Here is a 10,676-nt window from a genome sequence, read left to right as displayed (position 1 = left end):
TTATTAACAAAATAATTTATTTTGACTTTATATGGTTTAATGAAATAGAGTTATAATAAATATTTCTCATTATTAAATGCTTTATATTCTTAAACAGACTTTGGATTTTAACAGTGGCTATTAATTTTTTAATTTTTTAATTTTTTAATTTTTTCCTACTTATATAAATACAGTTAATATAGTCCTTCTATCTCCTAATTGTTTGAAACAATGAAATACAATGAAATACAATGATATCGACATTTGATATAAATTATGCATAAATTTATAATTTCAATTTGTAGTTAGTTTGATTAGATTTTAAAATTATGTCCTAGTTGTTAGCTGCATTCAGCTCGAATAACAAGAAGCAAATATTAGTTACTAAATTTTGCGAACTCGTATTTGACTTTCATTTCTACGGAAAAATCAAATTCAATTACATTAATATTTCATATTAATTAAATGCAAAATAAACAATTCTGTAGTTGGAAGGCATATTTAGGATTTAAACTATTGTTATAAACTAATCTAAGGATAGTAGGAATACTTTGTCTAGTTTCCAAATGATAGAATCAGATGGTCCAATCCACTTTGCAATGTACATTTCTTCTGTGTTTACAATAAACGTGACAAGCATTTTGCAGAACTACAACTTCAAAAATATTAAAAATGTTAAAAATGTCAAAAATATTATTAATAAAATAATTTATTTTGACTTTATATGGTTTAGTGAATTAGAGTTATAATAAATATTTCTCATTATTAAATGCTTTATATTCCAAAACAGGCTTTGGCTTTTAACAGTGTCTATTAATTTTTTAAATTTTTAATTTTTTAATTTCTTAATTTTTTCCTACTTATATAAATACAGTTATTATAGTCCTTCTATCTTCTAATTGTTTGAAACAATGAAATACAATTAAATACAATGAAATACAATGATATCGACATTTGATATAAATTATGCATAAATTTATAATTTTAATTTGTAGTTAGTTTGATTAGATTTTAAAATTATGTCCTAGTTGTTAGCTGCATTCAGCTCGAATAACAAGAAGCAAATAATAGTTACTAGATTATGCGAACTCGTGTTTGACTTTCATTTCTACGGAAAAATCAAATTCAATGACATTCATATTTCATATTAATTAAATGCAAAATAAACAATTATGTAGTTGGAAGGCTTATTTAGGCTTTAAACTATTGTTATAAACTAATCTAAGGATAGTAGGAATACTTTGTCTAGTTTCCAAATGATAGAATCAGATGGTCCAATCCACTTTGCAATGTACATTTCTTCTGTGTTTACAATAAACGTGACAAGCATTTTGCAGAATTACAACTTCAAAAATATTAAAAATGTTATTAACAAAATAATTTATTTAGACTTTATATGGTTTAATGAAATAGAGTTATAATAAATATTTCTCATTATTAAATGCTTTATATTCCAAAACAGGCTTTGGCTTTTAACAGTGTCTATTAATTTTTTAATTTTTTCCTACTTATATAAATACAGTAAATATAGGCCTTCTATCTTCTAATTGTTGGAAACAATGAAATACAATGAAATACAATGATATCGACATTTGATATAAATTATGCATAAATTTATAATTTTAATTTGTAGTTAGTTTGATTAGATTTTAAAATTATGTCCTAGTTGTTAGCTGCATTCAGCTCGAATAACAAGAAGCAAATAATAGTTACTAGATCATGCGAACTCGTATTTGACTTTCATTTCTACGGAAAAATCAAATTCAATGACATTCATATTTCATATTAATCAAATGCAAAATAAACAATTCTGTAGTTGGAAGGCTTATTTAGGCTTTAAACTATTGTTATAAACTAATCTAAGGATAGTAGGAATACTTTGTCTAGTTTCCAAATGATAGAATCAGATGGTCCAATCCACTTTGCAATGTACATTTCTTCTGTGTTTACAATAAACGTGACAAGCATTTTGCAGAACTACAACTTCAAAAATATTAAAAATATTAAAAATGTCAAAAATATTATTAATAAAATAATTTATTTTGACTTTATATGGTTTAGTGAATTAGAGTTATAATAAATATTTCTCATTATTAAATGCTTTATATTCTTAAACAGACTTTGGATTTTAACAGTGGCTATTAATTTTTTAATTTTTTCCTACTTATATAAATACAGTTATTATAGTCCTTCTATCTTCTAATTGTTTGAAACAATGAAATACAATGAAATACAATGAAATACAATGAAATACAATGATATCGACATTTGATATAAATTATGCATAAATTTATAATTTTAATTTGTAGTTAGTTTGATTAGATTTTAAAATTATGTCCTAGTTGTTAGCTGCATTCAGCTCGGAATAACAAAACAAATAATAGTTACTAGATTATGCGACTCGTGTTGACTTTCATTTCTACGGAAAAATCAAATCAATTACATTAATATTTCATATTAATTAAAAATGCAAATTAAACATTCTGTATTGGAAGGCTTATTTTAGGCTTTAAACTATTTTATTAAATATCTAAGGATAGATAGGACATTACTTTGTCTAGTTTCCAAATGATGAATCAGTATGTTCCAATCCACGTTTACGCAATGTACTTTCTTCTCGCGTTACAATAAACGTGACAAGCATTTTGCAGAACTACAACTTCAAAAATATTAAAAATGTTATTAACAAAATAATTTATTTTGACTTTATATGGTTTAATGAAATAGAGTTATAATAAATATTTCTCATTATTAAATGCTTTATATTCCAAAACAGGCTTTGGCTTTTAACAGTGGCTATTAATTTTTTAATTTTTTAATTTTTTAATTTTTTCCTACTTATATAAATACAGTAAATATAGTCCTTCTATCTTCTAATTGTTTGAAACAATGAAATACAATGAAATACAATGATATCGACATTTGATATAAATTATGCATAAATTTATAATTTCAATTTGTAGTTACTTTGATTAGATTTTAAAATTATGTCCTAGTTGTTAGCTGCATTCAGCTCAAATAACAAGAAGCAAATATTAGTTACTAAATTTTGCGAATTCGTATTTGACTTTCATTTCTACGGAAAAATCAAATTCAATGACATTCATATTTCATATTAATTAAATGCAAAATAAACAATTATGTAGTTGGAAGGCTTATTTAGGCTTTAAACTATTGTTATAAACTAATCTAAGGATAGTAGGAATACTTTGTCTAGTTTCCAAATGATAGAATCAGATGGTCCAATCCACTTTGCAATGTACATTTCTTCTGTGTTTACAATAAACGTGACAAGCATTTTGCAGAATTACAACTTCAAAAATATTAAAAATGTTATTAACAAAATAATTTATTTAGACTTTATATGGTTTAATGAAATAGAGTTATAATAAATATTTCTCATTATTAAATGCTTTATATTCCAAAACAGGCTTTGGCTTTTAACAGTGTCTATTAATTTTTTAATTTTTTCCTACTTATATAAATACAGTAAATATAGGCCTTCTATCTTCTAATTGTTGGAAACAATGAAATACAATGAAATACAATGATATCGACATTTGATATAAATTATGCATAAATTTATAATTTTAATTTGTAGTTAGTTTGATTAGATTTTAAAATTATGTCCTAGTTGTTAGCTGCATTCAGCTCGAATAACAAGAAGCAAATATTAGTTACTAGATTTTGCGAACTCGTATTTGACTTTCATTTCTACGGAAAAATCAAATTCAATTACATTCATATTTCATATTAATTAAATGCAAAATAAACAATTCTGTAGTTGGAAGGCTTATTTAGGCTTTAAACTATTGTTATAAACTAATCTAAGGATAGTAGGAATACTTTGTCTAGTTTCCAAATGATAGAATCAGATGGTCCAATCCACTTTGCAATGTACTTTTCTTCTGTGTTTACAATAAACGTGACAAGCATTTTGCAGAACTACAACTTCAAAAATATTAAAAATGTTATTAACAAAATAATTTATTTTGACTTTATATGGTTTAGTGAATTAGAGTTATAATAAATATTTCTCATTATTAAATGCTTTATATTCGAAAACAGGCTTTGGCTTTTAACAGTTTCTATTAATTTTTTAAATTTTTAATTTTTTAATTTTTTCCTACTTATATAAATACAGTAAATATAGTCCTTCTATCTTCTAATTGTTTGAAACAATGAAATACAATGAAATACAATGATATCGACATTTGATATAAATTATGCATAAATTTATAATTTCAATTTGTAGTTAGTTTGATTAGATTTTAAAATTATGTCCTAGTTGTTAGCTGCGTTCAGCTCGAATAACAAGAAGCAAATATTAGTTACTAAATTTTGCGAACTCGTATTTGACTTTCATTTCGTACGGAAAAATCAATCATTACATTAATATTTCATATTAATAAATGCAAAATAAAACATTTCTGTAGTTGGAAGGCTTATTAGCTTTAAACTTTTTATAAACTAATCTAGGTAGTAGGAAACTTATGTCTAGTTTCCAAATGATAGAATCAGATGGTCCAATCCACTTTGCAATGTACATTTCTTCTGTGTTTACAATAAACGTGACAAGCATTTTGCAGAATTACAACTTCAAAAATATTAAAAATGTTATTAACAAAATAATTTATTTAGACTTTATATGGTTTAATGAAATAGAGTTATAATAAATATTTCTCATTATTAAATGCTTTATATTCCAAAACAGGCTTTGGCTTTTAACAGTGTCTATTAATTTTTTAATTTTTTCCTACTTATATAAATACAGTAAATATAGGCCTTCTATCTTCTAATTGTTGGAAACAATGAAATACAATGAAATACAATGATATCGACATTTGATATAAATTATGCATAAATTTATAATTTTAATTTGTAGTTAGTTTGATTAGATTTTAAAATTATGTCCTAGTTGTTAGCTGCATTCAGCTCGAATAACAAGAAGCAAATAATAGTTACTAGATCATGCGAACTCGTATTTGACTTTCATTTCTACGGAAAAATCAAATTCAATGACATTCATATTTCATATTAATCAAATGCAAAATAAACAATTCTGTAGTTGGAAGGCTTATTTAGGCTTTAAACTATTGTTATAAACTAATCTAAGGATAGTAGGAATACTTTGTCTAGTTTCCAAATGATAGAATCAGATGGTCCAATCCACTTTGCAATGTACATTTCTTCTGTGTTTACAATAAACGTGACAAGCATTTTGCAGAACTACAACTTCAAAAATATTAAAAATATTATTAACAAAATAATTTATTTTGACTTTATATGGTTTAGTGAATTAGAGTTATAATAAATATTTCTCATTATTAAATGCTTTATATTCGAAAACAGGCTTTGGCTTTTAACAGTGTCTATTAATTTTTTAAATTTTTAATTTTTTAATTTTTTCCTACTTATATAAATACAGTTATTATAGTCCTTCTATCTTCTAATTGTTTGAAACAATGAAATACAATGAAATACAATGAAATACAATGAAATACAATGATATCGACATTTGATATAAATTATGCATAAATTTATAATTTTAATTTGTAGTTAGTTTGATTAGATTTTAAAATTATGTCCTAGTTGTTAGCTGCATTCAGCTCGAATAACAAGAAGCAAATAATAGTTACTAGATTATGCGAACTCGTGTTTGACTTTCATTTCTACGGAAAAATCAAATTCAATGACATTCATATTTCATATTAATTAAATGCAAAATAAACAATTATGTAGTTGGAAGGCTTATTTAGGCTTTAAACTATTGTTATAAACTAATCTAAGGATAGTAGGAATACTTTGTCTAGTTTCCAAATGATAGAATCAGATGGTCCAATCCACTTTGCAATGTACATTTCTTCTGTGTTTACAATAAACGTGACAAGCATTTTGCAGAATTACAACTTCAAAAATATTAAAAATGTTATTAACAAAATAATTTATTTAGACTTTATATGGTTTAATGAAATAGAGTTATAATAAATATTTCTCATTATTAAATGCTTTATATTCCAAAACAGGCTTTGGCTTTTAACAGTGTCTATTAATTTTTTAATTTTTTCCTACTTATATAAATACAGTAAATATAGGCCTTCTATCTTCTAATTGTTGGAAACAATGAAATACAATGAAATACAATGATATCGACATTTGATATAAATTATGCATAAATTTATAATTTTAATTTGTAGTTAGTTTGATTAGATTTTAAAATTATGTCCTAGTTGTTAGCTGCATTCAGCTCGAATAACAAGAAGCAAATATTAGTTACTAAATTTTGCGAACTCGTATTTGACTTTCATTTCTACGGAAAAATCAAATTCAATTACATTAATATTTCATATTAATTAAATGCAAAATAAACAATTCTGTAGTTGGAAGGCTTATTTAGGATTTAAACTATTGTTATAAACTAATCTAAGGATAGTAGGAATACTTTGTCTAGTTTCCAAATGATAGAATCAGATGGTCCAATCCACTTTGCAATGTACTTTTCTTCTGTGTTTACAATAAACGTGACAAGCATTTTGCAGAACTACAACTTCAAAAATATTAAAAATGTTATTAACAAAATAATTTATTTTGACTTTATATGGTTTAGTGAATTAGAGTTATAATAAATATTTCTCATTATTAAATGCTTTATATTCCAAAACAGGCTTTGGCTGTTTAACAGTGTCTATTAATTTTTAAATTTTTAATTTTTTTAATTTTCCTATTGATATAAATGACAGTTAATATAGTCCTTCTATCTTCTAATTGTTTAAACAATGAAAATCAATGAAATACAAAGATCAATTTGATATAAATGACCGCATAAAGTATTAATTTCAATTTGTAGTTAGTTTGATTAGATTTTAAAATTATGCCTATGGTTAGCTGATTGCACTCGAATAAAAGAAGCAAATATTAGTTACCAATTTTGCGAACTCGTATTTGCTTTCATTCTACGGAAAATCAAATTCAATGACATTCATATTCATATTAATTAAATGCAATAAACAATTATGTAGTTGGAAGGCTTATTTAGGCTTTAAACTATTGTTAATAAACTAATCTAAGGATAGTAGGAATTACTTGTCTAGTTTCAATGATAGAATCAGATGTCCATCCACTTTGCAATGTACATTTCTTCTGTGTTTACAATAACGTGACAAGCATTTTGCAGAACTTAACAACTTCAAAATATTAAAAATGTTAATTAACAAAATAATTTATTTTGACTTTATATGGTTTAATGAAATAGAGTTATAATAAATATTTCTCATTATTAAATGCTTTATATTCGAAAACAGGCTTTGGCTTTTAACAGTGTCTATTAATTTTTTAAATTTTTAATTTTTTAATTTTTTAATTTTTTCCTACTTATATAAATACAGTAAATATAGTCCTTCTATCTTCTAATTGTTTGAAACAATGAAATACAATGATATCGACATTTGATATAAATTATGCATAAATTTATAATTTCAATTTGTAGTTAGTTTGATTAGATTTTAAAATTATGTCCTAGTTGTTAGCTGCATTCAGCTCAAATAACAAGAAACAAATAATAGTTACTAGATCATGCGAACTCGTATTTGACTTTCATTTCTACGGAAAAATCAAATTCAATGACATTCATATTTCATATTAATCAAATGCAAAATAAACAATTCTGTAGTTGGAAGGCTTATTTAGGCTTTAAACTATTGTTATAAACTAATCTAAGGATAGTAGGAATACTTTGTCTAGTTTCCAAATGATAGAATCAGATGGTCCAATCCACTCTGCAATGTACATTTCTTCTGTGTTTACAATAAACGTGACAAGCATTTTGCAGAACTACAACTTCAAAAATATTAAAAATGTTATTAACAAAATAATTTATTTTGACTTTATATGGTTTAATGAAATAGAGTTATAATAAATATTTCTCATTATTAAATGCTTTATATTCTTAAACAGACTTTGGATTTTAACAGTGGCTATTAATTTTTTAATTTTTTAATTTTTTAATTTTTTCCTACTTATATAAATACAGTTAATATAGTCCTTCTATCTCCTAATTGTTTGAAACAATGAAATACAATGAAATACAATGATATCGACATTTGATATAAATTATGCATAAATTTATAATTTCAATTTGTAGTTAGTTTGATTAGATTTTAAAATTATGTCCTAGTTGTTAGCTGCATTCAGCTCGAATAACAAGAAGCAAATATTAGTTACTAAATTTTGCGAACTCGTATTTGACTTTCATTTCTACGGAAAAATCAAATTCAATTACATTAATATTTCATATTAATTAAATGCAAAATAAACAATTCTGTAGTTGGAAGGCATATTTAGGATTTAAACTATTGTTATAAACTAATCTAAGGATAGTAGGAATACTTTGTCTAGTTTCCAAATGATAGAATCAGATGGTCCAATCCACTTTGCAATGTACATTTCTTCTGTGTTTACAATAAACGTGACAAGCATTTTGCAGAACTACAACTTCAAAAATATTAAAAATGTTAAAAATGTCAAAAATATTATTAATAAAATAATTTATTTTGACTTTATATGGTTTAGTGAATTAGAGTTATAATAAATATTTCTCATTATTAAATGCTTTATATTCCAAAACAGGCTTTGGCTTTTAACAGTGTCTATTAATTTTTTAAATTTTTAATTTTTTAATTTCTTAATTTTTTCCTACTTATATAAATACAGTTATTATAGTCCTTCTATCTTCTAATTGTTTGAAACAATGAAATACAATTAAATACAATGAAATACAATGATATCGACATTTGATATAAATTATGCATAAATTTATAATTTTAATTTGTAGTTAGTTTGATTAGATTTTAAAATTATGTCCTAGTTGTTAGCTGCATTCAGCTCGAATAACAAGAAGCAAATAATAGTTACTAGATTATGCGAACTCGTGTTTGACTTTCATTTCTACGGAAAAATCAAATTCAATGACATTCATATTTCATATTAATTAAATGCAAAATAAACAATTATGTAGTTGGAAGGCTTATTTAGGCTTTAAACTATTGTTATAAACTAATCTAAGGATAGTAGGAATACTTTGTCTAGTTTCCAAATGATAGAATCAGATGGTCCAATCCACTTTGCAATGTACATTTCTTCTGTGTTTACAATAAACGTGACAAGCATTTTGCAGAATTACAACTTCAAAAATATTAAAAATGTTATTAACAAAATAATTTATTTAGACTTTATATGGTTTAATGAAATAGAGTTATAATAAATATTTCTCATTATTAAATGCTTTATATTCCAAAACAGGCTTTGGCTTTTAACAGTGTCTATTAATTTTTTAATTTTTTCCTACTTATATAAATACAGTAAATATAGGCCTTCTATCTTCTAATTGTTGGAAACAATGAAATACAATGAAATACAATGATATCGACATTTGATATAAATTATGCATAAATTTATAATTTTAATTTGTAGTTAGTTTGATTAGATTTTAAAATTATGTCCTAGTTGTTAGCTGCATTCAGCTCGAATAACAAGAAGCAAATAATAGTTACTAGATCATGCGAACTCGTATTTGACTTTCATTTCTACGGAAAAATCAAATTCAATGACATTCATATTTCATATTAATCAAATGCAAAATAAACAATTCTGTAGTTGGAAGGCTTATTTAGGCTTTAAACTATTGTTATAAACTAATCTAAGGATAGTAGGAATACTTTGTCTAGTTTCCAAATGATAGAATCAGATGGTCCAATCCACTTTGCAATGTACATTTCTTCTGTGTTTACAATAAACGTGACAAGCATTTTGCAGAACTACAACTTCAAAAATATTAAAAATATTAAAAATGTCAAAAATATTATTAATAAAATAATTTATTTTGACTTTATATGGTTTAGTGAATTAGAGTTATAATAAATATTTCTCATTATTAAATGCTTTATATTCTTAAACAGACTTTGGATTTTAACAGTGGCTATTAATTTTTTAATTTTTTCCTACTTATATAAATACAGTTATTATAGTCCTTCTATCTTCTAATTGTTTGAAACAATGAAATACAATGAAATACAATGAAATACAATGAAATACAATGATATCGACATTTGATATAAATTATGCATAAATTTATAATTTTAATTTGTAGTTAGTTTGATTAGATTTTAAAATTATGTCCTAGTTGTTAGCTGCGTTCAGCTCGAATAACAAGAAGCAAATATTAGTTACTAAATTTTGCGAATTCGTATTTGACTTTCATTTCTACGGAAAAATCAAATTCAATTACATTAATATTTCATATTAATTAAATGCAAAATAAACAATTCTGTAGTTGGAAGGCTTATTTAGGATTTAAACTATTGTTATAAACTAATCTAAGGATAGTAGGAATACTTTGTCTAGTTTCCAAATGATAGAATCAGATGGTCCAATCCACTTTGCAATGTACTTTTCTTCTGTGTTTACAATAAACGTGACAAGCATTTTGCAGAACTACAACTTCAAAAATATTAAAAATGTTATTAACAAAATAATTTATTTTGACTTTATATGGTTTAGTGAATTAGAGTTATAATAAATATTTCTCATTATTAAATGCTTTATATTCCAAAACAGGCTTTGGCTTTTAACAGTGTCTATTAATTTTTTAATTTTTTAATTTTTTCCTACTTATATAAATACAGTAAATATAGTCCTTCTAT

This window comes from Teleopsis dalmanni, chromosome X (genome assembly GCF_002237135.1).
Source record: "Teleopsis dalmanni isolate 2A chromosome X, ASM223713v2, whole genome shotgun sequence".
In the NCBI taxonomy this organism is placed as follows: Eukaryota; Metazoa; Arthropoda; class Insecta; order Diptera; family Diopsidae; genus Teleopsis; species Teleopsis dalmanni.
This window is presented reverse-complemented; position numbering follows the sequence as displayed.